Genomic DNA, 26,070 nt, shown 5'->3' on the forward strand with positions numbered 1-26,070 from the left:
CCCCCACAAAGGGAAGTGAGCCTGCGTAGACGGCGGTCGACCACTATCACCCGGGGATCGACCTGTCGATCACAGTTGACTGGTTGGACATCCCTGATGTATACTATTCATTTTTAATGTTGTAACTGATGCTGTGTTTGCTGTTTTTGCACATTTATAATATTCAGTGTAACCATGCATGTTCCTTGGAGATGCACATTGAGCCAGTCTGCATACAACTGCACATGCAGATTGTTCCATGCAAACATGAACCTTAGTCTTTAGTCTTTGCCAACTGGCCACCTGGGGAAACCTAGCATTACTGCACAATACTACATGGCAGGTTGCTGCAGACAAATGGCTTGCCAGGCAGAGAGAGCTACCATGCAGTGTTAATTTAATGTAAGTATGGCTTTAGCTTTGTTCATGTGTAACCTCCGGGGTCAATGCCAGTATCATCTATACAAAATATTTGCAGGGCGGAAAGTCAAAGAAAGTGGGAAAGGCTTTTGTCTGTTTTCAGATGCTGCCTCTAGGCAGCACTCCTTGGAGAATATGCTTAATTTAATAGTTTGCTGTCATGTTTTCTTGACTGATTCTTTACTGAATAAAAGACAATAACTGTTGTCTAAATGTCCCTTATGTACACAGTTGGGATCAATACAAGAGCAAGAGCAAGAATTAAATCGATATGAGAATAATGAACCAAACTAACTCTGATTAAATCAACGAACATAGGAGCATCAGACCCCCTCTTAGGTACCTGTCTTGCTTGACTGATTCAAGTTAACAAATCTCTGCATAGCTGAAACCCTGAGGCTTTGCGAACTGTTTACTCTATATCCAGCAAAGATGGTTCTGTTAATGGGGAAGAAAATGTATGGGTATCTTTCCCCCCCCCCCTTTCCTTCTTCAAGAATGACATTCAACCTAGCATTTAAAACACAAATCTAAGCTTTTATAAAGGTAGATCTCAGTAAGGCATTCAAAATGCAACAACTCAGGGATAAAGCTAAGTTTTCAGTCTCATTCTTGTGACAGGGGCCGACTTCAAATTGGCAGATCAAGCCTTGCCTAGTATAGTACTATGGGAAATGAAAAACCTCTATGAGCTATTTCTTTAAAACAAAATTCTTTGTGCTGCTCAGCCATGTAAACTTTCCTGTAAAAACATTATGATAACCCACGGGGTCCAAGTGCAGAATCCTCTCATCTCCTGGTGCAACGTAATTGTATTTTCTGTGCTTCCTTTCATTATTTGAGCCATCACAGAACAAAAATATCACCCTCCAAACTGTGATTGCTATTCTGAGATTAGGGATGCTCTGACAACCCATCTCTCCGCAGACTAAGCACAAACCAAATCTTCAGGTTACTGAGGAACTGAAAGACTGCCAGGAATGAAATATTTCTCACTGCATTTAGAGAGATAAAATAGGTAAAAAGCTATTTACTTTGTAGAAATACGCAACTTTCTAAGGAAGGCAGAACTCTTCATCAGGCAAGTTAGAAGAATACTTAGGTCTTTGCTAGGTAAAGGGAAAAAAATTTCACTACCGACAGGCGGTGGACCAGCAAAAAAAACACCAACTACCCCAACTCTCAGCACTTTGTGTGCTCCCTATTCCCTGAGACTAGTACAGCAGCAACAGTTGGTCTGTTATGAACTGCTTGTGTACAGTTACCTGGAAATTCCCAGATTTTACATTTCCTGGTGTTTGTGTTTCTTTGGCCACATTAAGTCCTCAATCTTCTTGTCTTTGCTCTTTACTAACGTTGTTCCTGATGATGCACAAGCAGCTGAGTCAGAAATTCTAGCTTTTCCAATATGGAGATATGCCAAAGCTTGTGAAGACCCAGCAGGAAGACCCAGTCCAGGGATTCAGAATGTCTTGCCTAATCGGTTATTTTGCCTTGGCTGAAAGGCAGGCTTGCTTGTGCTATGGCTTTGGGACAACACGAATTACAGGCCATACAATTTAATGTCTATTGCTTACTCATCTCACAATGGTGGGAACAAAATCCCAGGGAAACCAAAATGGTCTGAGGAGGATAATTTACTGCTGTATTTTTGCTGGAACAAAACTTCTTCCTTTTAAGATGCTTTCACGTTAGAACACTATTTTCAATGTCTGGAACAATTTAAACCAAGTTCCACTCTGCAATTCAACATTTCCAAAGGAATAAGCCAAATAAGCAGACAATAGGTTTTCTTAAAAGATTCTTTTAAAAATAATGTGTAAATGTAAATCCAAAACCTTTATGCTAACACTCTCTGGAAATCAAATATGCTGATTAAACTGTGCGCCTCATAGATTGAGGCACTTTTGCAAATGATTTTGCAGCTGAAGGAGATGAAAATGTTTTAACTAATCTGATGATATGAAATATCATTATGAATATTATGAACCTTCACTATGTTTGTGAAAGCCATACAAAGATCCTAATGCCTTTGCTGAGACAGAAGAAAAATAAATGTCGAATTTAACCAACAGTTACAAATGAATAGTTAACATATGGTGGTCAACCACATATATCATAAAGTGGTCAAGGCATAGGCAAATATTTGGATTCTACAAATTTGTTAAAGAATACCAATTACCTTGATCTAATATGGGTACTTCACATTTTCCAACTTACAGAAACTTGGGGGTGCTGTTAAGTCAAGGAAATGGCCGCTACAGTTCAAATCCAATTCTCTTTACAGCTGCTTTTTTTTTTTTTTTTAGACAAATAACCATTCCAGTTATGAATGTCCGGTATCAAACATTCTGGCTCACCTTGGTTGCAACTGCCAGAATCCTTGCACTTGTCATCACTGGAAGCTCATGAACAATTACCCACTCCCCTCCCCATGTCTGAAACTAGAAAGGATAGCAAGGGCTTTTCAGTTTGCCCCAACACCATGGAATTTGCTCCAGCAGCCAAAGGGACCTTAGCCTTCTTCCCAACTTTGAAACGGTGGAGGAGGCAATGGTGAAGAGACAATCGCAATGGAGGAGGCAATGGTGAAGAGACAATTAGCACACAACTCTGCAGCTGCAAGACTGAGAAGATGGCTGAGGTTCATCACACCCTCCCAAGGGCAACAGCAAACTACGGTAGCTATGGAAAGAAAGTTGCAAGATCCTGATCTAGCTCAGGACCCAGAACGTTTTGCATGCATAGCCTGTGCTCTGTCCCACAGCAACACACCCCTCCCCACCCAGCATTTTCCTTTCACTTCATTGTATGAAAGCATCATGGCAAGGAGTTAATTCATAAACAAAATACTGATTGAACTCAATGCACAATTATACCAAGCACCAAACTGCGTATTATTTAGCTGTCTGTGTAGACTTCTGTTGCTATGCCGCACATAGAAGCAGTTTAATTTCCCTCGGGGAATTAAGAAAGGATAAAGACATTCAGACATTTCTGGTCTGTAAAACTCAAAGTAGGAGGACAGCTCAGAAGTCCAAACCACAGAGCAGAAAGCACCCCATAAAATAGAAATCAGACCAAATACTAGCAACAGACAAAAAACTCCAATTATATATAACTAAACAAAGGATGGTGAACATGTAAGACAACGTTCAATGGCATTTGCCTGGAAGCTCAGGGGAAAGCACATTATTCATTTTATTTCATGTTATTTTTTCACTGAAAACTTTTAATAATTATGGGTAGGTGGGTGTGGGTGTAACGACTATAGTGAGAAAATCAGTAAGAATACAGACATTCAAACTGTATGGAAAGTTTGATCCTTGTGATATATTAATAGAATCCACACCATGAAGCTAATAAATAGGTTTCAAAAAGTATTATTACACAGGAAGACCATGTATCATAGAATTAAATATGCATGTTCACGCATAAACTAATATAAGCCTATATATAGCTTCCTATTGGGTGTATTCAGATGCAATGGGAAACCATTGTTTACAGCAATCCAGGAAAGTACTTGATCTCTACCCCTTACATATGGAAGGAGGAGAGGAGGGAGTACACTAGCCCGGGGTTGCTTATGTTCATAATAGCAAACAATGTATTGCTTTTATATCTGAATGCAGTCACTGAGTTTTCACTGGCTATACCTCATGGTCATACACACTGTGAGGATTGTTATTTATTTATCTATCACACAAATCAGATCCTGCACCTGTGTACGGTTTCAGTGCATTCCCATTTACCATTTTCTGATGCTTATCTTTTTTATATAAAAAAAGAAAAAGAAGAAAAAGAATGTATTTTGTACTCGGAAATAGTGGCTGCAATTTAATACATTAGTGATTTTGTCTGTTACCAAATAAATTTGTGCATTTCTATTTGGGGGGATGCTTTCTTTGTTCGCTGTACATTTTGGGTGAGGACACCACAGTAGCAGCATAAGCATGCAGCAGAGATTTGCATATTATAATACAATCCGAAAAAAATGGAGAGAGCTTTTATGTTATATCTCTCTGGAAGAATAAAAAGCTTTACTCTTAGATAGTAAATTTATGCTAATGACACCACGGCTCATCTAAAATGAGAGGGAGGAATGAAACACTAAAGTGTCAAAAGCTAGCTGATGGTGACCCTGCAGGCACATGCCACTGATCAACTAATTACTATGATTCTGAAGGATGCCCTAGGAAACAGCAAGTGGTTGACTGCTGGGACAGACATGCTGAATCTTTAGCAGCTGAAATTTGCTGAATGAGAATTTGTCATTGTCTCTTTTGAACGAGGGTGGGGCGTGTTTATTGCCTGTTACCTCAAGAAGCTCTCACATTTATTTTATGGTTATGAAAAAGAAGCCACCGATTTATGTATTCATTCTCTAAATATGAAAATCACTCACAGTCTGAATTCCAGTTGTTTGGCAACCAATTGATCATTCCTCCAAAACAAACAAACAACATACAATTGAGTATCCGGTCCAAAGGAAAGCATTTATCTCATACAGAATGGTAGTTATTATATACAGCCTGTAAATATAAACCTATCCGAAATTAGCAATCTATGCCTCACCTTCAAGACAGACTACGTTGGTAGGTATTTAGGACAAGGCCTTTCCTGTAAGGAGTGCCCCAATTGTGGAATTTCCTCCCCAAGGCAGATAGGTTGGCCACCATCCTAGCCTAGCCTTAGGCAGGCCATAAAAGCAGTTTAGTTTTACTTGGCTTTCAGTGGGCTTTAAATTCTGATGTATGGCTTTGTATTTTGATTTGTATAGTTGTTTTAATTATTGTATATAACCCTTGTGAGCACAAAGGCAATCCATAACTATGTTAAAGAAAAGAAAAAGAATTCAGGGACAAGTATGCTTAAGACCATTGATTAAAATGTATAGGATTGGCCTGGGAAGACCCGAACTCCTTTGAAGGTGAGTATGAATGGCTAGAAATATATATATACTTTTGATTCCAAAACTAATCTTAACATACAAATCCAGTCTCCCAGGATAATTGCTGTTGTTTGCATCCACCAGTCTCGGGAGACACTGGAAGACTTTACCTTCGGAGGTAAAGTCAAACGGTTGGAAAGTTACAACTGTGGCAGCAAAGCCTGATACAGAAGAGACATGCTTTATTGCAGGTGGGGCAGATGAGGGCATCCAGTTTTGCTGCTACAGGTTATTCTTTCTGCGCTTCTCCCAGCGATCATTCCTCCTCTGGTCACTGCTGTGGATACATCATCAGTCTGTCTCCAAGCACTGACGTCGTCTGCAAGGGATTCCCATATGGTGTCTTGCATGGACACAATCATCTTGTAGAGCTTAGGTAGGAATGCTGTCTTGCTGAGCAGTTTGAGAGGCCGTAGCTCAGTGGAAAAGCATCTGCCTTGCTCCTACCTGAAAACCCATAGAGCTGCTGCCAGTCAGTGTAGGCAGTACTGAGCTAGATGGGCATATAGTTGTGTTGATGGAGAACTGACCTTCAGGCCTATGCATTCCCACCCCGGTTCCTGTTGCCCAAGGTCTTGCACAGAGTCTGACTGCTGAGGGAGGAAGTAGTTCTGAGAACACCCTAGTGACCATGCAGGTTTTGGTTCCTGGAGCTCCTCCATCTCTCCAGGGCATCCCTTGTGTCTGCCTCATGGGAGGGACCTTCTTCTTCAGGTACTGTTTGTTCACCCAGGCCCAGAACTATTCCATCTGATAGCCTGGTGGCTGAGTGGCTCTGGCTGAAGCAGCTTGGCGTGTCAGACAATGTCCTGGCTATGCTCCTGGTTTCCAGGAAGAGTTCCACAAATACGTTCGTATGGCTCCACATGGAGGGTGTTTCTTGACTAGTGCAGGGACAGTGGGAGGGGCCCCACATTTAGGGAAATGGTGGACATCCTGTGGTTCCTCCAGGCAGTGCCCACCTCCTCTGCCAGAAGCTGGTCATATCCAGTGCAGGGGTGGGTGCTGTGTTCTGGAAGTTAGCCAAGGGCCTCCTAAGGGAAGTCCACATTGTCCTCCTGTTTTTCACTGTCCTGTACACCTTACTTGTTTAACTGTTCTTTGCCTCTGACAGTGTGTCTCTGTCATTAGTAGCTCCTAGGGGTTTTGGACCTGGAGTGGTCGGATGTGGTATGTGAGGTTGAGGGTTCATCTCTGCTCTTCCAGACATTCTGGGGGAGAGGGAAGCCCTCTCCCACCACGAGAATCATCAATTTGGACTCTGCTTGACACTTCCAAATCACTTCCTACCCAAAGTCATATTGGGGCATGATTTACAACAGCCTATAATTTGCAACTTACTTAACTTTGTGGGCTAACAGGGTAGAAATCATTCTTATAGACTGGTTTTATTTTATTTTCAGCGTAGTGAAATTTGGAGCACTCTCTCTCTCTCATACAAATTCTAGCAGCGTAATTGGTTCTATTTTATCCCCCTTTTAAGCTACAGAAACAAAAAGCAAGGGAACTCGTATGTGAGACTGGATTGTTTTACAGCTCTATTCATTTTAATTGCCTAATTTCTCCCCCATCAGCATTCTTTCAAGAAAGATTTGCTCCTCAGTCAAATATGGCATGTGCTAGAACCTAATACAAAGAGGTTTTTCACAGCCAATAATAATACATTTTGGAAAATGAGTTCCAACGTGCTAATAAACCTTTAAGTACAGAAGTGGCAGCAGTGTCTCTAATAACATATGATGTAAAGATCAATTTGAATATCAAAGAACATATTGAAATACTTTCAAAATTGCTACCATTCAGTCGGTATAAATGGGAAGGGGCCAAAATCTAATAATGATTCTCCCCCCACTTCAGCACTTTCTACCCTTTAGTACAAGTAAAAACACACACAAATTATTTGAAATTAACAGGCTTTACAGGGAGACGAGAGCCAAAAACTGAACATTAATTCACCATTATACAACACTTGGTTCATTGTTTGTGCATTGAAACAATCTGTTCAAAAAATGACATCAGCAGACTTCAGTAAATAGCTGCACTTATAAACCTTTTTATCTTATACATAAGGCATGAAAGAACAAGGTAGGAACATTTGTGAGGTCACCAGCTGCTAAGGAGGAAATGTAACAAGCCCATAGCAACTCCCAGTCTCTTGTGCTGGAGGCAAAAGCATCCCAAGTCACTCCTGGTCTTTTTCTGTTCCACCCACAAAGTCACCCTGGACTTTGTGTACCATAGATGATTTGAGTGATTTCTGTGCTGGCACAGCATCCAGTCAAGGATCATGGTTAGTGTGTGGTAGGCATCTCATGCAGATGACCTTAGCAAACTTGGATAGATTTCTAAATTTTGCTGTTACACATTAAAAAAAAAAAGCAGTTTCATTTTCGGCACGCTGCCATACATCCTGAAGCAGCAATGCTGTTTACAGCTAGATGTGCTGAAAAGTTATTAGGAGATGCTGTTCATTACAAAACAGTGTTTCTTCCCATTACATTTTTTCCCTGCCAACGCTCTGATAAATCGACATGGTGTAAGCACATGTGTAGCTCACTGGCTGATGGCATGTCTTTCTGGCTTCAAAACACAGGGTGAGATCCAGTGCTGCCATCCTCCTGGCAGAACAGCATCAGATCCAGTTGAGGCATTGTAAGAGGAGACAAGGCACATCCCTCAGATTCTCCCTGTGACACCTTCCATGCTGCTCCGGAGGGTCCCCCGGCCCTCTGGAGGGTCCCTCTGGTTGAGGCTGATGGGAGTTTGCAGCCCAACAATATCTGGAGGGCCATAGATGCTCCACCCATGGCTTACATAGAAGGGATACTGGAGGTGGAGAAGTCTGGAGGGGACAAGATGGGAAGGTGGGGAAGCCAAATGGAACTGGTAGGGAGGAGTAAATTGGGCTATCTCCTTCCCATGGCTGGCCTAAGACTTTTTGATGATGGAAGTGGAAAGTAAATGGCACCTTCTCCCTACACTTCCCAGTTAAGGAGAACAATAACCAAGACATAATATCTCACAACTGCCTTCTCCTGGCAGTAAAAATAGAACAACAAATTAAATTGCTACTTTCATGACATCCAAAATCAGATGCTTGAGGAAGCCTCCTAGCTCTGCCATTACCCCCTTCATAGTGAGTCTGGCTACTTATGTTTTCCAATGAAATACCAGAATGGCATAGTGATTCTGTAGGAATCAGAAGCCACTGATTCCTATTTGAGAGCTAAGCAAGGTATAGACAATTGTCTATAGACATAGACAATTATGTGATCAGAATCTCCTGTGTTGTCATTTTTCTTTTCTTAGCTAGCAGATGTTTTCTTTTCAATTAGATGTGAAACGAGCAAGGCTGCCTAGGTTAGCCAAAATGTTTCCATTTGGTTTTAAAAAAGAAAAGAGAGTCCTAAAACTGGGAATGAATGCTGTGAATCCAGCACACCATCTACTTCATTTTAACTGAGATAAATTCATCTCAACATTTAGATTGCCCAGAGGATGTTGGGGATCCACAGTAATTCTGGTTCTGCAAATTGGGTGCTAAACAAATGGGGTTTCATGGGATTCTGAACTCACCAGTGCTATGGGCCAAGCTTATCAATGCAATGCAGCAGGTTGGGAGCATATAAGGCATCTAATAAAATGGGGGATAGAGAGTGGAAGACTCAAGCAGGCAGCTGTCCCCAGTATGCAATAGCCTGTCTGAACCTGATAGCCGACTACAGCCGTGCTTATTGGATAATTCTCACATTTCTAGTGTGTACATGAGATGATTTACATTTCCCCTTCAAACAAAATGTTTGCAAACCATTTCCCAGCAGCTGGATAGGCTATAGCTCCTACTGTATAATGGGTCTGCTGTTGCATAACGTGTGGAACTGTTATTAAAAGGTTGGTAGCGCTGCCAACTATCTGTAGTTGACGGGCTCATGGCATGTGAGAGGGGCTTTCTTGTGATGGCCCCCCAGATTGTGGAATGCACTCTTATGAGGTGTGTCTTGTATGCTTCATCACTGTATGCTTTTTGATGATTGTTCAAGATGCATCTCTTTAACCAGGCCTTTGGTTGAGGATATGCCTTCACTCCTCTGGCATTGCTGTGCATTGCTCTCTGCTTGTTTTGCTATTCTGTTACCTGCTTTTGAGATTTTAATTTCCAATTTTGAAATAGATTGTACTTATTTTAATGGCAATATTTTTTAACCTGCCCTGGAAGAATAGCTACAAAAAATAAAATAACCAACATAGTATGGGTAGACTTCTCACACAATTTTTTAATAGCCAGCCTTGGTTTTCAGGGCCCTGGATAATACCTAGTTTATAGTCACAAAAGCATATATCAATACATAACTATAAATGCTAAGGTGCAATTATTTGTTCTTGATACATCAACAATATGTGTACGGCAGGTGTAACAGCACTAGTATGAAGTTAAGTGTAACAACACTGACCTTACTACTTTACTTTTATATCAATCTACGCGCGCGCGCGCGCGCACACACACACACACACTGCTCTGTAGCCCAGGAATCCAGACCAGGGCCTGAGGTTCTCAATTCCTGTATTAGCTCATCACCAAATAAGCTCAGTTTTCTACAAAAAAATACCTATCAAACAGGAATGCTTTATGAATGACCTCTTACCCCAAATGGGCAATGTATTCAAAACAGAGGCCTTAACATTTTATCTGGTGGCTTCTGTCTATGTTAGAAAGTGGGGGGTTAAAACATGCTTAATGCATGCCATCAGTTCTACAACATTGTAAACAAAATGGAGGAGGGGGGCAGAGAGGGAGATATTACTTTAAAAGCCCAGTGGGAAATACCCACTGCCAGAAATATGTTAGCCATATAATAGTTTTATGCTGCTGTATCGTTAGTATGCCGCACTTTTCTTTCACCACTAAGGGTGCTGTGTTTCATTTTCAGTAAAGATTTATTGATTCCCAATTGTTTGTGAAGGGAAAATGTGACATTTATGGTTTTACGCTTTACTGAGATACTACATTCTATGCAGAGGATGTCATTAAAATGCACTGTATTGTTTGATTCTGTCATGGCAACTGCAGTATTTTCCACATGGAGATTCCTAAAAGCACTTACTAAATCCATGTCATTTCTGCCACAATGAAGATGGTCATAAAAACTAAAGAAACTGTCCTTACCGTGGAATTTTAAGAACTTTTCATTTTTTGTAATTAAAGTAGCATATTAATCTCATAGAGTGGCGATTTAATGCAAAGTAATGCTATAAATTCTAAGGTCTGTCGTTTTAAAGATTTATCCTGTTGAAACACAAACATATTGTTTACGCTTGAAATACATATTTAGCAGCTAGCATTTCTGCAGAGGGTAAAAAAAAAATAGATACGAAAATCCAGCGATATAAACTCATGCAGAATATTTTACAGTTCATAGCAAATAAATATTAAATATTTTATTATTTTAATTCTACTTTTCATAGATTTGCAAGTTTTATATTTAGGACATTCATTGACAAGCTTCCTTTTCAAGCCTGAACACAAACGTTGAAAGAAACTTAAGCTAACATGACTTCTAGTAGTATGTAATTGTGACAGCTCCGTGGATGTGGTGGAGCTGAAAAAAAGGACATGAAGTGGATGATGGCATCCCTGACCACTGGCCATGCTGGCTTGGGCTGATGGGAGTTGGAGAGCCACAGGTTCCTCCTCTTTGCTCCATACTTCAAATCACTGACACCATTCTGAATCAAAGCAGGCAATGATGAACTGGCAAGAGAAAATGCAAACCATCTGATGCTACAGTGGTCCAGTGAAGGGTTTTTCAAAAGTAATGATGTTTGAGTAGGATTTGTAAGGGTAGAGAAAGGTGGTTTCAGCTGCAGGAGGTTATTCCAGATATAGGGAACAGCATACACAAGACCATAAAAGGAGCCAATGATTGTCCTGAGCTACTCGGTAAACTTGCTTTTCCATCATGGCCTTCTCTTAACCACACCATTTGTTTTCAAGAACGATTATTCCAAAATTATTGCATTAAGTCAATCTGCTTTAGTGGTCAGTTTAAATGATAGCATGATTGACTATTACAAGTTAAAGCAGCATCTCTACAATTGTTTTTACACTTAGTGCATGGAATAAATGTACAAACCACACATTTCCTAATCCCATGTAAATTAATGTATTTTGAAAATCTGCAATAAAGGCTCTATTACATTTTCAGTACCAATTTTTAAACTAGTTATTTGCCTTGTTCTCTATATCCCTTGAAATCCTTCTTTCTGAGCTAAATATAGAAAAATACAGACGCACAGGATGGATCACTTTTGCTAGCTTCTTTCATTTTTATCTTGCATCTTTCCCAAGTTATCATATTAGCCACACTCGAAGGGTTTAGTCAAAACGTATCAGACTATTCTCCTACTCTGACCCATTCATTTGTATCTTGGTATAAACATTTTAAAGAGATACTGGGCTCTTCCATTTCATTGCTTTAGACTAGCAAGCTATATTTCCCGAGGCTGACCGTTGTATCATAATTGGTATGAGAGAGACAATATGTGTGTGTGTTTGTGTAATGGATGACCTTGCTATGACTTAAGGAAATAATAAGATCCCCCAAGGAAAATGTACAAAAGCCTGCTGATAATACCACAGCAAATAAAAATTCTGAAGGACAAATATACCTCTTGTCAGAGCATTAACATTAACAGTATTTTCTCCTTAGTCTGTTATTTGATCTGCACCATGCTAAGTGTGCCAAGTCTACTTTTTTTCTAAAGAGTAAACATTCAGAACAGAATGAACCTCAGTGTGTTACTTTTACCATCCCTCTACGTGTCTAGAAAATCTTAACCTCTATCACTAATGCACATTTTTGTTTGCAATAGCATGGATTTATATCTACACTATTGGAATCTGTTCTTTAGCACCCTTCACTTGTCTGTGTTTTAGGGTTTTGTGGGGGGCAAGCTTCCCCTGCTTCCCTCTTTAACACTGCTGTCAATAAAAAAAATGACATGTTTAATAAAGAAGTTGCTTTCTTGGTCTCCCTCCTTCCACCTGCCTTGCCCCACCCTCTGGCCCTAGGAGTCCTCATAAGGGAGCTGTTCCTGGAGGAAGAACTGTGAGGGGAGAGACTCCATCAGGCAAGGCCTCCTTCCACCTGCCTTGCTCTACCCTCTGCTTCTCGATGTGTATTGTATTATGTACTGTGGCTTGTCGTTGTTTTATTGATTACAGTTTAGATATTATTGTAACCTTTGAGTGGATTTCTGTTTAACTTTTATATGTTGATATTATCATTTTATACTATTCAAATGATTGTTAAATGTTACCTTTTTTGATGGAGGTTGCCTATTTTAAAGTTATGTTTTATTATCACATTTTTGTTTTGCACTAGATTATAAAATGTACATTTTTTGTTTCTTCAGCTTGTAAACCGCCTTGAGTATTGTAAGATAGAAAGGCGGCATACAAATTAAAAATGATGATGATGATGATGATGATGATGAAGGGAAAGAGCCATAGCTCAGGGGCAGAGCTTATGCTTTGTTTACAGAAGGTCCCAGGTTCAATCCCTGGCATCTCAAGGTAGGACTGGGAGGCTAAAATTCTGGAGAGCCACTACCAGACAATATAGGCAATACTGAACTAGATGGAGCTAGGTGAGTCAGGCCAATGGTCTGACCCAACATAAGGCAGATGCCTATGTTCCTCAGTACAGGGGGCTGGTACGCTAAGCCACTTGCAGCTTTTCCTTTAAGTGCCATTTTGTTGCACCTTCACCCAGATTTTCTCTAACTGGACAATTTTTCTGAATAGAGTGTGGGGGCCGCTTCTGCTTCCTACCTTCTGTAACTTATCTGGCTTTACATTTTGGTAGACTTGTCTCCGTCTCCACACTTTCTCCCCTACTCCCCCACCCTCTCTTAATTCTGCTTCGCAGTTTAGTGAAAACTGGGCAGTCCTTCACAAAGGTCCTAGAAACGATCTACAGCTATAGATGTGGCGGGGGGGGGGGGAGATGGAGAGCACACACTGAAGCCTTAGCCAGCACGTAGGGGCTTACATTTGATAATTGCAGTGGCTAAGACAGGAAACTAATTCAGACAAACTAGACCACGGTCTTCACAGTTGAAAGCTGAGATAAGTCATTTAGAACTGAGCACTGGAATGAATGAATATCCTCTCCCACAAAACCTCTCCCTGAAACATGCAGCACTTTATTAACTAGGAATTAAGAGCTGGATCTCAGCATCACTCCCATGTGCCAGGTGTTCTGTGTAAGTCATAGCCGCTCCAGTTTTGGCTCCTATTAATTTTGACAACAAAATTGCTTCTATGGCAAGTAATGTTTATAAATCTGGGGAATCAATCTCAATGTTCCAGAATCGTTGGAAAGAAGGCTGAAGGAATACGAATGCACCTCCGCCCTCTACCAGAATTCAACTGCACAAAGCCCCAAGGAATTGCCAAATGTTCATAAATTCAGCAATGGCAATACATGGCTTAATATTTTGCTTTCAAATGTCCTAGTTGTCATTCCGGCTACCAATGCAGACTGTCAAAAGTAGGGCACGGGGGATATTATTACAGTTAGGGCTTACACTGCTTGATTAATTTTCTGTTATTGGCGAGGGCTGCATATGGGATTAAATTATTCTGGAAAAACTACTTTCTTCCCTTTACTTTTCATCTCTCTCATTCAACAGGCAATAATGAGCTATCCATTTTAACACTCAAGAAATATAAAACCTGACAGCAATTTATTTCACGGCATGGCAGCAAACTGCTACTGCCATGCTGCTCTTCAATTTTCAGCAAAGTAATGCATGGACTTGAGCTATAGGATGCATGCAACATGATGATACAGACATTAGCAGTACAATCCTATGTATGCCTACTCAGAGGTAAGTCCCACTGAGTTCAATGGGGCTTACTCTCAGGTAAGTAGGTACAGGATTGCAACTTTATGAGGCCATTTTATCAGGAGAGTCGGCTTGGTTTCAGTTTCATGATAAAAATGAAACAACTTAAAATTCAAGTCTACCAAAAAAGTCAAAACCAAGTGAAACTTTAAAAAAAATTATTTAACATTTGAAATTGTATTTTTAAAAAACATTAATTTATTACTACAGTATTATTGCTACTGCTGTTAAAACATACATAGCTACTCATCAATAAATATTCATGGTGAGACTACCTTTTTCATTTTCAATGTAAAACTCAAGTCTTGAGTTCAACTGCACAATGCCAATTTCATTTTTGCAGTACAGAACTGAAAAAAGGAAGAAATTTTCATTAAGTACAACACAAAAACTGTGCAAATTTATAGAAAGTGAATCTAATAAGAAATGTTGGCATTCAGAAAGAAATCTAAGAAATTAAAATCATATGTTAAGTTTAAAGAACTAATGATTTTGGAAAACATGTCCATTAAAAATGCCCTTCCTGTTCAAAACTTTAACTAAAATAAAGATAAGATTTGTACAACATTAAATAATGCCTTGTACAAGAGATAACTTTGTAACATTTGTCAAGCCACAGGGGGAAACTGAATGGCTAACTTTTGCCTCACACATAGATACAAACTGTTCACCTGGAAAAGGAGTGTTTCCTATAGACCAAACTCTTTATTGGACTGTCATTGCGAATGTTTGAACAGCAGCACAAAAGTAAGGACAATGCTAAATCCGGTAGAAAGGAAATGGTCTGTTATCAGAGAACTATTGATTGCTTCCATGTCATGATCTTCTTTTATTCAGTTGTCCAAACAACAATGCCTTGGCTGTACAAAAAAAGAAATAAAGCCCATTCTTTGTTTCATTTATTGCCTGGCTTTCACTTTGCTGATTTTATAGGTCATTGCAGCACTTGGGAGAATCTTATCAAAGCCACATTCCTAGGTGGGTCAGCAACACAGAAAAAATTTCCAAGCCCACTGAGGATAAAAACAGTTTATTGAAAAGCCCAAGAAAAACCCCAAGAAAATAAAGCCTGAAGTATCCACCTAGTGCAGTAAAGTCAGAGTAGGATCTTCCAAAGCCCTTGCAAGTGAAAAGGCCTTCTGCCCTCAACCTCAGAGAATGAGATATAAGAGATGCTGAGAAAACAGGCTCTGAAGTTAATCTTAGTGTATGGAAACATTTTAGACCTATGTATCAAATGGCTGTGCTTTGCTACAAGAGCATCATCATTCCAGAAGTATCCCTATACCACAGAAATTTTGATCTGGCAACTTCTAGCGAGAACCAATCTTTTCACAACAAAAATTATTATTTTTGAAAAAAACAAGCACACCTAAGACACTCAGCTAAGACAATATCCTTTTAAAATGGGACATACATACCCCAGATGTTGGGCAACAGCTCTCATTGTTCCTGACTTCTGGCTGGGGCTGGAGTTCAACAACATCTGGGGGGCTCTAGGTTCCTCACCCCATGTTTTAAAAGACTAGACAATAAGAATAATTTGTATGCTTCAGTCTTTTCACTGTGAGTCTTTGAGATTAATTTCTGCAAAATTTAAACCCTAGTACTTTATTCAAAGCAGTGAAACAGGTACTTGAGGCACTGTGAAAGGTTTCCTAAGATTAAACATGCCTAAATGTTTTTGCTGAAGTAGTAGAAAGAAAACTGCTGTTTGGGAAAGAACAAAACATTGCTTGTTTAAATGGCACAGTGTCACCTGTTTTTAAAACTTCTTTTTGTTAGCTGGAGTTCCATTTCAAATATTGGTGACTTTTGCTACCCTGCTTAGGTTCCATGCTTATTCATAAAAGGGTAGCCTACAGTTATAGCCTGAAAGGTATAGGGCCACTTCTTAGTTTGTTATGTTTCATGTGACTATAGTTTCAGATGCTTTCCATAAAAACACATGTAGCCAGAGAAGAGTTAACCCAGCTTTCTGCATAAGTAACAATACAGACCTTATCCTCCCATTTTAATTCATTCACTCAAGTTGGAAGCAGAAAACATGAGGCAATGGAAGTATTCAATAATACAGGTCATCTGCTTAGCAGAATGCCAAATTCAGCAGCAACTAGAAAAAATGCAGTGTCATAACAGCTTGCCAAAAATTAAATGTGGACACTCCTGTGACATTTTTGTCTGGTTTTGTGCTTAGACGTTCTGGAAACCTTGCTACATTTAGATACCAGGGATCTCTAAATTCTCACATCTATAACTTGACATGGTTTGCAGCCATGGCAGAACCCACACCTACCCACTTTCTTGATTTGCCAAGGGACATTTAACAAAAAAAGAAAGGGAGATTAGCATCACAGATGGATTAATAGAAGAAATAAGAGTATTTACTGTGAACTGCCTTCACTAACTGACTGAGACAGATTCAAAATATTGATAACACAGGTATTTTAATAACATGATTTGATGTTGCATTATTTTTTTGCCAATACTGCAGCAGAAAGATTCAAGTGCTTTAGAAGCCACCTGAGTCATACAGCTGATATTTCAACGTCTCCTATGTATTTCATTGTTTGATTGGCATAAATTGCAATTGTAATGAATAAACATTTTTCTTTCTTTCAATTAGAAATTGCACTAGCTGATCAAGGGGATTGCCATAGGTTTCCTCTCTCTCCAGACCTTGCCAAATTGTATTTGGGACAATCTGATGATCACTGTAAGTGCAACTCTACTTATACGGTGATATATCTCCACCTTTCATTTAGTAAAACAGTTAAAGAGGCAGATCTAAATATGATTGAGAACTACATCAGTAATGCAATTGCCTCATTTACCCTGTGAAATGTAGTCTAACACCCATACCCAGCATAGAAAGCATAAGAAAAATGGGGAAAGGGGTTTCCAAAATTTAAAACAGTAAGTTTTTTTCTTTTTTAAAATTACCTGGGTTAAATTAAAATTTGAATTTCTTAAAACATGGTGAATCCTAGCCTCTTAAAATTGAATTATATCTATCTAAAGGTGCCTTCCCACTTGTGGAAAGCTCCTTTGCTCATGGAAAGGCTGGTTCCAACCTAGCAGACTGTATTGCTTCATTCAGTGAAGTGTGAATTTTGGATGGCTGTGTTTTGGCTTGCATTTTATTTCAGAAAGTGCAAATTAGGTAACTTCACCTTTAATGTGAGATTAATTATTTTCCCCCAAATTCCCTAAGTGAGTGACTAGCTAATGGGTATATAATTTATTACCACCACCGCCACAAATTATTATACAGGTTTCTACGTGAATCAAATATTTTATTTCCAGGCCTTTTTGCTTAACAGCTTGCAAACAAAAAATGATGGGTTCTACTCTTCAAGAAGGGTGACACTCCTTCAAAAGGAATACATTTCCACTGGGGTGGCAAATATTTCACAGCTAACACAGCATTCATTTTGGACCTCTGGAACTGGCTCAGATGTTGTAGCTCCGTTTCTTTCATGTTAACTCATTCACAGCTCTGTAATTTCACAGCACATTACCTCTAGTCAATTAAGCAGGTGAACAGCCTTATTGTAACCCTTGTGAGCCTACCCGTGTGAGGAGCAATAACAATGACAGACTTTCTCCAGAGAGAAATCTACTCAAATTCATATGGGCCTGACCTGTTTGCCAGAGAATAAAACACATGGGCCTGAAGGAAGCTTTCTTTTTTTTCATGATAGGATCCAAATTCAGTATTTCAGAGAACTCTAGTCTGAATATTTCTGCACCATTCAGTCTCTCTTACTGTATATTGTTTTATGGCCCTAATGTTTTACATTAAAGAACCATGAGATACTTACGCCTGTGAGATTACTTTATATACATTAGATTGACAGAATCATTTACTTATGAATAGCTTAGCAGCCTTTTAATACATTTTGAAATTAGAAACTGTGCCAGTTTATACAAACAGAAGCTCTGAACTATATTTTTAAACATATGCACAGAATATCTCTGTTACACTCAAGTGGCTTTCTAATAATGTATGGCCAATGTGTTACATGTGCCTTGCTGAATGGTATCCATGACTTAGAAAACTGTGAGCAACCAAAATGGCCACACTGATGTGTGTTATAGTCCCAAACATGTTTGTCAGAGAATACAACACAGAGGTTGAAGAAGTTTAACCTACACTCCTCCCGGATGAGGAAAAGTACATTTGTTTTATTGTATTTTTAATGTTTTGTTGGAAGCTGCCTGGAGTGGCTGGGGAAACCCAGCCAGATAGGTGGGATATAAAAAAAAGTAAATTATATTACTACTACTACTACTACTACTACTACTACTACTAAAGATCTACTTTTTTCATTTTCCTTGCTTTAATGAATTGCACTAAAGAGATCAGTTTGCTTGATGTTCTTTGGGTGTTCTGGCAATCAACAGATTTTTTTCCTTACTACATTAGGCTCCTTAACCAGGCGCTGGTACAGAAACTACCTTGGCCACCCTTTGTTGTGAAAGAGATGGGGAAGTGTGACACTGGTTCTTGATCTTTCAGTCACTTGATATCAAGGAGCATAGTTTTCTCCTGGAGCGGCTGTCTGAACTGGGACTGGGATTCCACCTGGCCATCCACTCTCTGCTATGCAAATTCCCCTGAGAGGCTGTTCACAAGATATGGATGCGGTGGGGGGTGGGGCACGGCCATGGTCACTTGGGATGGGGGAGAAGAAGACAACGATGCTGTCGATCTCTTTGTGTTTAGTTCTGGCATATTTTAACACCTCTGCCAAAAAAAAATTGAATTTGCGGCTTTGTTGAGTATCAAACTAATTTATTATTTTTCTTTCTACTAGTTTCTCAATAGAACCTTTACAATAAATCATTTTCTAAATCAGAGTTCCATTTTACATAATTGAAAATAGTTAGCTGCTGTATTGCTGGTGGCAATGCAATTTACCAGAAAAATAAATTCTGTCCGATGCATTTAGTACTTCCACAGTGTGATCAAAGGTTTGCGGTATGAAAATTATCTGATGCTATTGACGTGAAACATAATGAGTATCCGAGAGCCATCACATCATATTTAATAAAAACGACATGAAAGGTTTACCCAAAACTCAAGTCCTCTAGCTGGTTTCTATAATTGAAAGCATGCTATGCTGCACATTAAACAGAAAAACCCAAATTACACGGTGACAAGAGAACACTCACGAGTTAGGTGCAGCCAGAGAGAGAGAAACGACAGTACAGGTCTAGCTCTGTGGCCTCACACTATAGGGAGGAATTAAAACCATGAATGGAAGATCACCCCGTCCCCATTTACAATACGTTACTACTATATGAAAGCTTTACAGTGCAATTCTTCATGTATATTTCTTTGTATGTTTGTGGTGGCTGGTTCCCCTTGGGACTGGTAGGGCAGAGGTCAGGGAAGCCAACCATAAATGGGAGTCAGAGCCAAAGACAGGCAGAGCCAACTAATTCCACTTTTGTCTCTGCTGAGCTTCACAAGTGTCCAACACCAAGAATCAGGAGGAGGAAGTACCACCCCCTAGACTGGCTCTAAATAAGCAGGCAGGCAGGTGGGGCTGGCTAGAGGCAGAAGAAGACAGGTGGGGCAGTACCGCATTTGCCATAATGGACCAATCTCCACTGCTGTACATCTATTTAATTTTGAAGTTAGTTCCAATGCGTTCAGTGAGACATACCCCTACATAAGTGCACACAGGACTGCAGATATCAATGCTACACATGTTTACTCAGAAGTAAGACCCACCATGCTCAGTGGAACTTACTCCCTAGGAAGCTTACGTAAGACTGCAGCCTTAGTCTGATATTTTCCCATGATGTCTATCTTCATCACGAGGGCTGAACAGAGGAACATGGCAATGTAGGCTCTTGGTCAACCTGCCTCTGAAGCATTAACCTACCAAAGTATATAATGAAAAGCACCAACAGTGCCTTGCGTTATCCTGCTAGGACTGTTGTAAGCCAGAAAATAGCCTATCTCCTGAGTTTACGCTAATAAAACTCAGAAACACGAGGAGTTAGGATTCCAACGTTATTTATGATTCACGAAATTAAAAGACGCCTGCTTCTTGGGAGAAGAGCAATGACAAACCCAGACAGCATCTTAAAAAGCAGAGACATCACCTTGCCGACAAAGGTCCGTATAGTCAAAGCTATGGTTTTCCCAGTAGTGATGTATGGAAGCTGGACCATGAAGAAGGCTGATCGCCGAAGAATTGATGCTTTTGAATTATGGTGCTGGAGGAGACTCTTGAGAGTTCCATGGACTACAAGAAGATCAAACCTATCCATTCTGATACGGAGGAGGAAAGGGGGGGGGCATACTATCCTCAACTGCCACTGGGTCCGAGGCGATGACCTCGATAGAGCCCATCCCACAATGTCTCACAAGCACCACACTTTCCCCAGACCTCCATGAAACGCTCCTTTCCCGTCCCTTCCACGAGCGAGATAAGCTCCGATATATTCCCGTATTTCTTTAGCTATGCCTATTCGCACTCTATGCTTATAACGAGTAGACCGTGTGTTGCTGTATCCCCGCTTATTCCTATGGCCGCGCTTTAGCCAATCAGGACAATGCATTCCCTTTGCAGAACTAGCTCAGCTAGCTCTTGCACGCCTCATTTAACCCCCTGACAAGCCGAGGATGGCCCCCCACGGAGAGAACAATAGAACTGAAACCAGCGACCTCGTAAAACTGTCAAAATCCTGCTACAATGTATCCATTCTTGCTACAATGTATCCATTGATACACATTTGGCTAGCAAAGGGCTGAAACCTTCGGAAATTAATATAAAATCAACCGTAACTCCGATTTCCCTCATCCTGGCATCGTTCGATTCAGCTTTCCCCGGACTCCATGATGCTACCCCCGACTCCATAATCCCCGAAATGACAGGTCACGTACTCAGGAAGACCCAAATCCTGTCAGATCGTTCTGTTAAGCTCTTCCCCCCGGGCAATGCCAGGTGACAGACGATGCATATCTGGACTATTGTTTCATCATCACTGGTACTTAGAAAGTGTTTACCTTTGCATATCCCTCACTCTGCATACTCCCCCTCCCTTCTCTAAAATGCTAATCCACGAAGTCCTACCTTCCTGTAACATATTCATGATGTAATCCAACGAAACCCAACCCTTCCATAATGTATTCATGACGTTTCTTGCAATGTATCATGGGGCATGGAGGGAACTTTTAAAAGTCTATGTCACCCCATTCTTGGGGTTCAATCCCATTTTGAACCTGTTGCGCAATAAACTTTGGATCTCCGCATCTTGCTCCTGTGTCCGGCTGAGCTTATTTTCCGCTAGGACCCGCGGACTTAGTCCGACGAGCCGGGTGGCAGGGCAACTCCGCACCCGGGATTTTTCTGTGACAATTCTGAAGGAAATCAGCCCTGAGTGCTCACTGGAAGGACAGATCGTGGAGCTGAGGCTCCAATACTTTGGCCACCTCATGATAAGAGTAGAATCCCTGGAAAAGACCCTGGTGCTGGGAAAGATGGAGGGCACAAGGAGAAGGGGACGACAGAGGATGAGGTGGTTGGACAGTGTTCTCAAAGCTACCAGCATGAGTTTGACTAAACTGTGGGAGGCAGTGGAAGACAGGAGTGCCTGGCATGCTCTGGTCCATGGGGTCAGGAAGAGTCGGACACGACTAAATGACTAAACAACAACAACAAATATTAGCTGTATTTCTGCCCCAATTGGAGGGTTAGGATGGCAGCTTGCAAAATCATCAGTTTCATGAAGTAACAGGCCACCATAACTTCTCTATTAGAAGCATACTCAAGGATTTAAAGAGGTACGCATTATCACATTTACTGTGGCCCTATCACAATTTCAAAATGTCTGATAGCCAAGTTCCACTACTTTTCACAGGCTGGGAGTATGCATTGTGACAGTCTGTAGCAGTTGCAGCTGTGAAATATGCTAGGGGCAAGCATGTTTGTTGTTGTGAATTCTATTGCTGTTAACAATGTTATCTGACCAATAGTACGCAAAATCTCTTAACTGGTATTTGAAGCCTACAGTATGTGTTAACGAGATGAAAGCAAACTAACCGTGGCTCCAGTTGAGAAAATGTTTGATATAAATTGACTTTTAGTGACTTTTTTGTGGGTTGATTCATTTTCCACATTGATCAAAAGGTCGACAACTCTGAGGAACCTTTCCTAAAAAAGGGCAACAACTTTGGGGTTCCATCCCCCCAAAAAGGTCAACAACTCTGGAAAAGGGGGGGGGGCGCCGGAGGGATCTTTGCACCACAGCACTGGATATGCTTAAGACGGCCCTGTGGATTACACAATCTTCCTTGGGTGTCATCAGTATGCTTTAGGGACTTGTACCTTATGCTTTATTCTTACCTCCACCTTCGGCCTCGAAAGTCTTTCCCACACTGAGGGGTCCACTTTTCTCTCCTCCTTTGGCAGAGGGAATATCCAGCAGGCAGGGGAACCTGGAATTGGATATCTGCCGCCTTGCTTCTTCCTTCTCCTTTTTAATCAGAAAGGGCTTGGATCCATGCAATCCAGCTGCAAAGTGGGGACCCGACACCTGCACGATTTCCATTGCACAATCTCCCCTGAAGCCCCCCTCCCCAACACATAAAAGTTGTGCATTCCCAGTGATGGCAAACAAATGTGACCTGCAGAGCTGACTACAAAGACCATTTGCATCCCTGGGTGAAGATAAAGCACACCTGTGGGGATAATACAACACATGGGCTACCATAACTTCTCTATTAGAAGCACACTCAAGGATTTACAGGGGTACACATTATCACATTTACTGTGGCCCTTTGGGCCGCTGCCACACAAGGGTACAACCTTTTCAAATATTCAGCATTTAGAATATGCGGGTACAGAAGTGTCTCCAAAATAGAAGACAAATCTTTGACACACAGGCATTCATTAAGGTCATTATCTACAAAATTGGGCAGATGTCATCAGTCGGGAATGCCATTCCTCCTTTCAGTATCAGGAAGAAAAACCAGTGGGATGTTCTTCTACGCTGTCATGTTGGCACTGAACTTTCATTTCCCCCTATACTTGAGTACTCTCCCTGCTCCAGCCAGTTTCTTGCCCAGCGTTGACTAGACCTAATTCTGTGAAGAATATATACTGAAGCAGCTCCTGTGCATCCTTCAGTGTGCTGTGCCTGGTAGCTCTGTCTGTGACCCCATGACCAATGCATCATTAGAAAATGAGTGCTTTGGTTTGCTAGGCAGAAATGCCCCTGCAGGGATGAACTAATGTGCTATGATGTACACCAGAGGAATTCACCATAATGAAAACAGTTACTGCAATACTTACATTCTACTTGTAAGGACAAAGGAAGCAAGCCAGACCCACCAAAACATAGACTCAGAAATACAATAAAGCACATATTTTCCTCATATAAATTAGAACTGATTTAGAGAGGCAGTCAGCTGAGAAAAATGTATTCAATTTCCCCCACATTTCATCATTCTTATTCATGTAAGCATTCCATTAAAAAAGGAGCCCTGAATGCTTCAGAAGCAAAAAAATGGGTATATACTGAATGCAATTGTGCTAGGGGGCTTTACATAGGATTACTTGTGTCATGGGATCAAGGAGAACAATGCATATTCTTCCTTGTTCCATCTGTTACTTCCTTCCATTATTACAGGCTGCAGAAATGGATAATGGTAGGGTAGAGATAGCCAATGTTTGCAGGACAAACGGACAGGTCTGCCTACACACAAACAGCAGCAACTTTTGTCTCTGTAATTGTACATCTACCTGTAATTGTACATCAGAAGGTTAGTGTGAAATGGGCTGTATGTAGATTTCTGTGAACTACTTTGCCTATATCCAGATACCAAATAGATTGTCCCTAACATTTCACTCTTGTAATTGTAAACAAATGACCAAAGAGAGATTATGTCTATTCCCTGTAAGAAACTGCATTTGTGAACTGATCCTTTCACTGTCCATGGTAGTCATCATTCAAGACTTCTTTTACAAAATAAATGGGTACTATATTGTGTGTCAAGGATCAGGTTAGCTGCGCTTTGGACTAGGAAACTGCTGAAAAGAAACTGAAAAACTTCCCTTCTTCCATATTTTATGGTGGAATCTTTACAGTGCAAATTTGGGAACAAAAGAGTGAAAATCAGTCCTCTTGAAACTGGATAATTTTGCAGTGCAAATGCTTGCAAATTCAAAGCTGTATTTTCCAATCAATAGCACCATGCATAAATCAGGGAAATGTCTATAATGTACAAATTACCACCCCAGATGTAACATTTACTGGCTTAGCTTACATTTTTTCATTTTGTGGGACTGAGTTTTACCCAGTTACAATGCATGACACAGGTGTGGCTGGATAAATATTTGAGTTGATTTCAGTACAGTGGTGCCCCGCAAGACGAATGCCTCGCAAGACGGAAAACTCGCTAGAAGAAAGAGTTTTCCGTTTTGGAGGTGCTTTGCAAAACGAATCTCCTATGGGCTTGCTTCGCAAGACGACAATGTCTTGCGAGTTCCTGCTGGTTTTTTTTCCTCCCCCCCCTTTTTCTAAGCCGCTAAGCTGCTTATCAGCTGATCCGATCAGCAGATAAGCCGCTAAAAGCCACTAATAGCACTAATCCACTAATCCTTCAATGGGCTTGCTTCGCAAGACGAAAAAACCACTAGACGAAGAGAATCACAGAACGGATTATTTTCGTCTTGCGAGGCACCACTGTAAACCTATTTCATTCCCCTGCAAGAAATTTGTACGACACTTGAGGCCTAAAGCAGAATGACGTCCCCACTGAAGTGTGCCTCACCCAAAACTTATATTTCTTTAGATGCCTAGTAAAAACCCAACTCTACCCACTGCTACCAGGTTTTTAGAAGCTGATGGGTTATTATTTGCCAGTTGCATTATTTATGAATATGGTGTTTTGCTTTATTTGGTAAAACTCCTTGTGACCTTTCTTTGGTGAAGGGCAGCATAAAATCTCTTAATAAAGTAAATAAATAAATAAATACAACAAACCCTTGTTTGCACTACTGTTTTAGGCATTTAGGCAAAGGTTTCCTCCAACAATGGTTACCTGTGTTAAGTTGCGACAGAAGCACACTATGCAGGTTCTGAAATACTCTTTAAATTACAATAACTAAATCTTTCTAAAGTGCAATGACATGCTAACATACAGGTTTGAAAGAAAATAGGGGTTTTTTTAAAGGGGGGGAAAGAGTGACGGTAGTGTAAACTTCATACCCTCGCTGGGCCACGAAAAAGGTTGATGCCTTTTTAAGTGGCATCCAGTTTCACAGAGTTAAACCTTTCCAGTAAAACATTGCTTCATGTGAGACAGTAATACCAACATCTGCATGGCCCTCTGAGAAAGCTGAAATTCAAGATAAGCCCAAGCTGCTGCTACTTGAATCATTGATGGTAGCAAACCACATTTTAAACAAAGGTTGAATTCAGTGTTTAAAAATGTGAGCCACAGGCAATAAATTAGGCAAAAGAAGAGAAAGAATCCCAAGGGAATTCATGATGTACTGCAGACTTGCCATGCTTTTAAGGAGGCAGGGGGTTATCAAAAGAAAAGCTGTTTACATCCACACAAGGTTTTGAAGAAAATCCTAGGCAACTTTAGTGAGACATTTCCCAAGGAGATAATATAGACTGCTGAAAGGAGGAGGTACACACAGCACTGCACTTAAATTTCCCTCGAGAACTTCTTGGTAGAGAAGGTCAATGTCACATCCACAAGGAGGGAAAACCCTAATTTTTATCCATCAGGTTTTCTCTAACCACGGAGAGTTTCTGAATCAGCTCCTTCCGTTCCA

General features: G+C 40.6%; 1 protein-coding gene across 7 annotated transcripts in view; it reads right to left on the reverse strand.

The window, feature by feature from the left end:
* The window catches only part of XRCC4 (X-ray repair cross complementing 4), a 101,662-nt gene that overhangs the window by 14,231 nt on the left and 61,361 nt on the right, over nt 1–26,070 (reverse strand). The window contains exon 9 of one of the 7 annotated variants that reach the window (XR_014013078.1): nt 22,627–22,794. The exons of the other annotated variants lie outside the window; for them this stretch is intronic. The gene's annotated coding sequence lies outside the window, so the exon portion shown is untranslated. The remainder of the gene's footprint in view (nt 1–22,626; nt 22,795–26,070) is intronic. 7 annotated transcript variants of the gene reach the window in all.

Source organism: Podarcis bocagei, assembly GCF_964188305.1.
Source record: "Podarcis bocagei genome assembly, chromosome: 11".
In the NCBI taxonomy this organism is placed as follows: domain Eukaryota; kingdom Metazoa; phylum Chordata; class Lepidosauria; order Squamata; family Lacertidae; genus Podarcis; species Podarcis bocagei.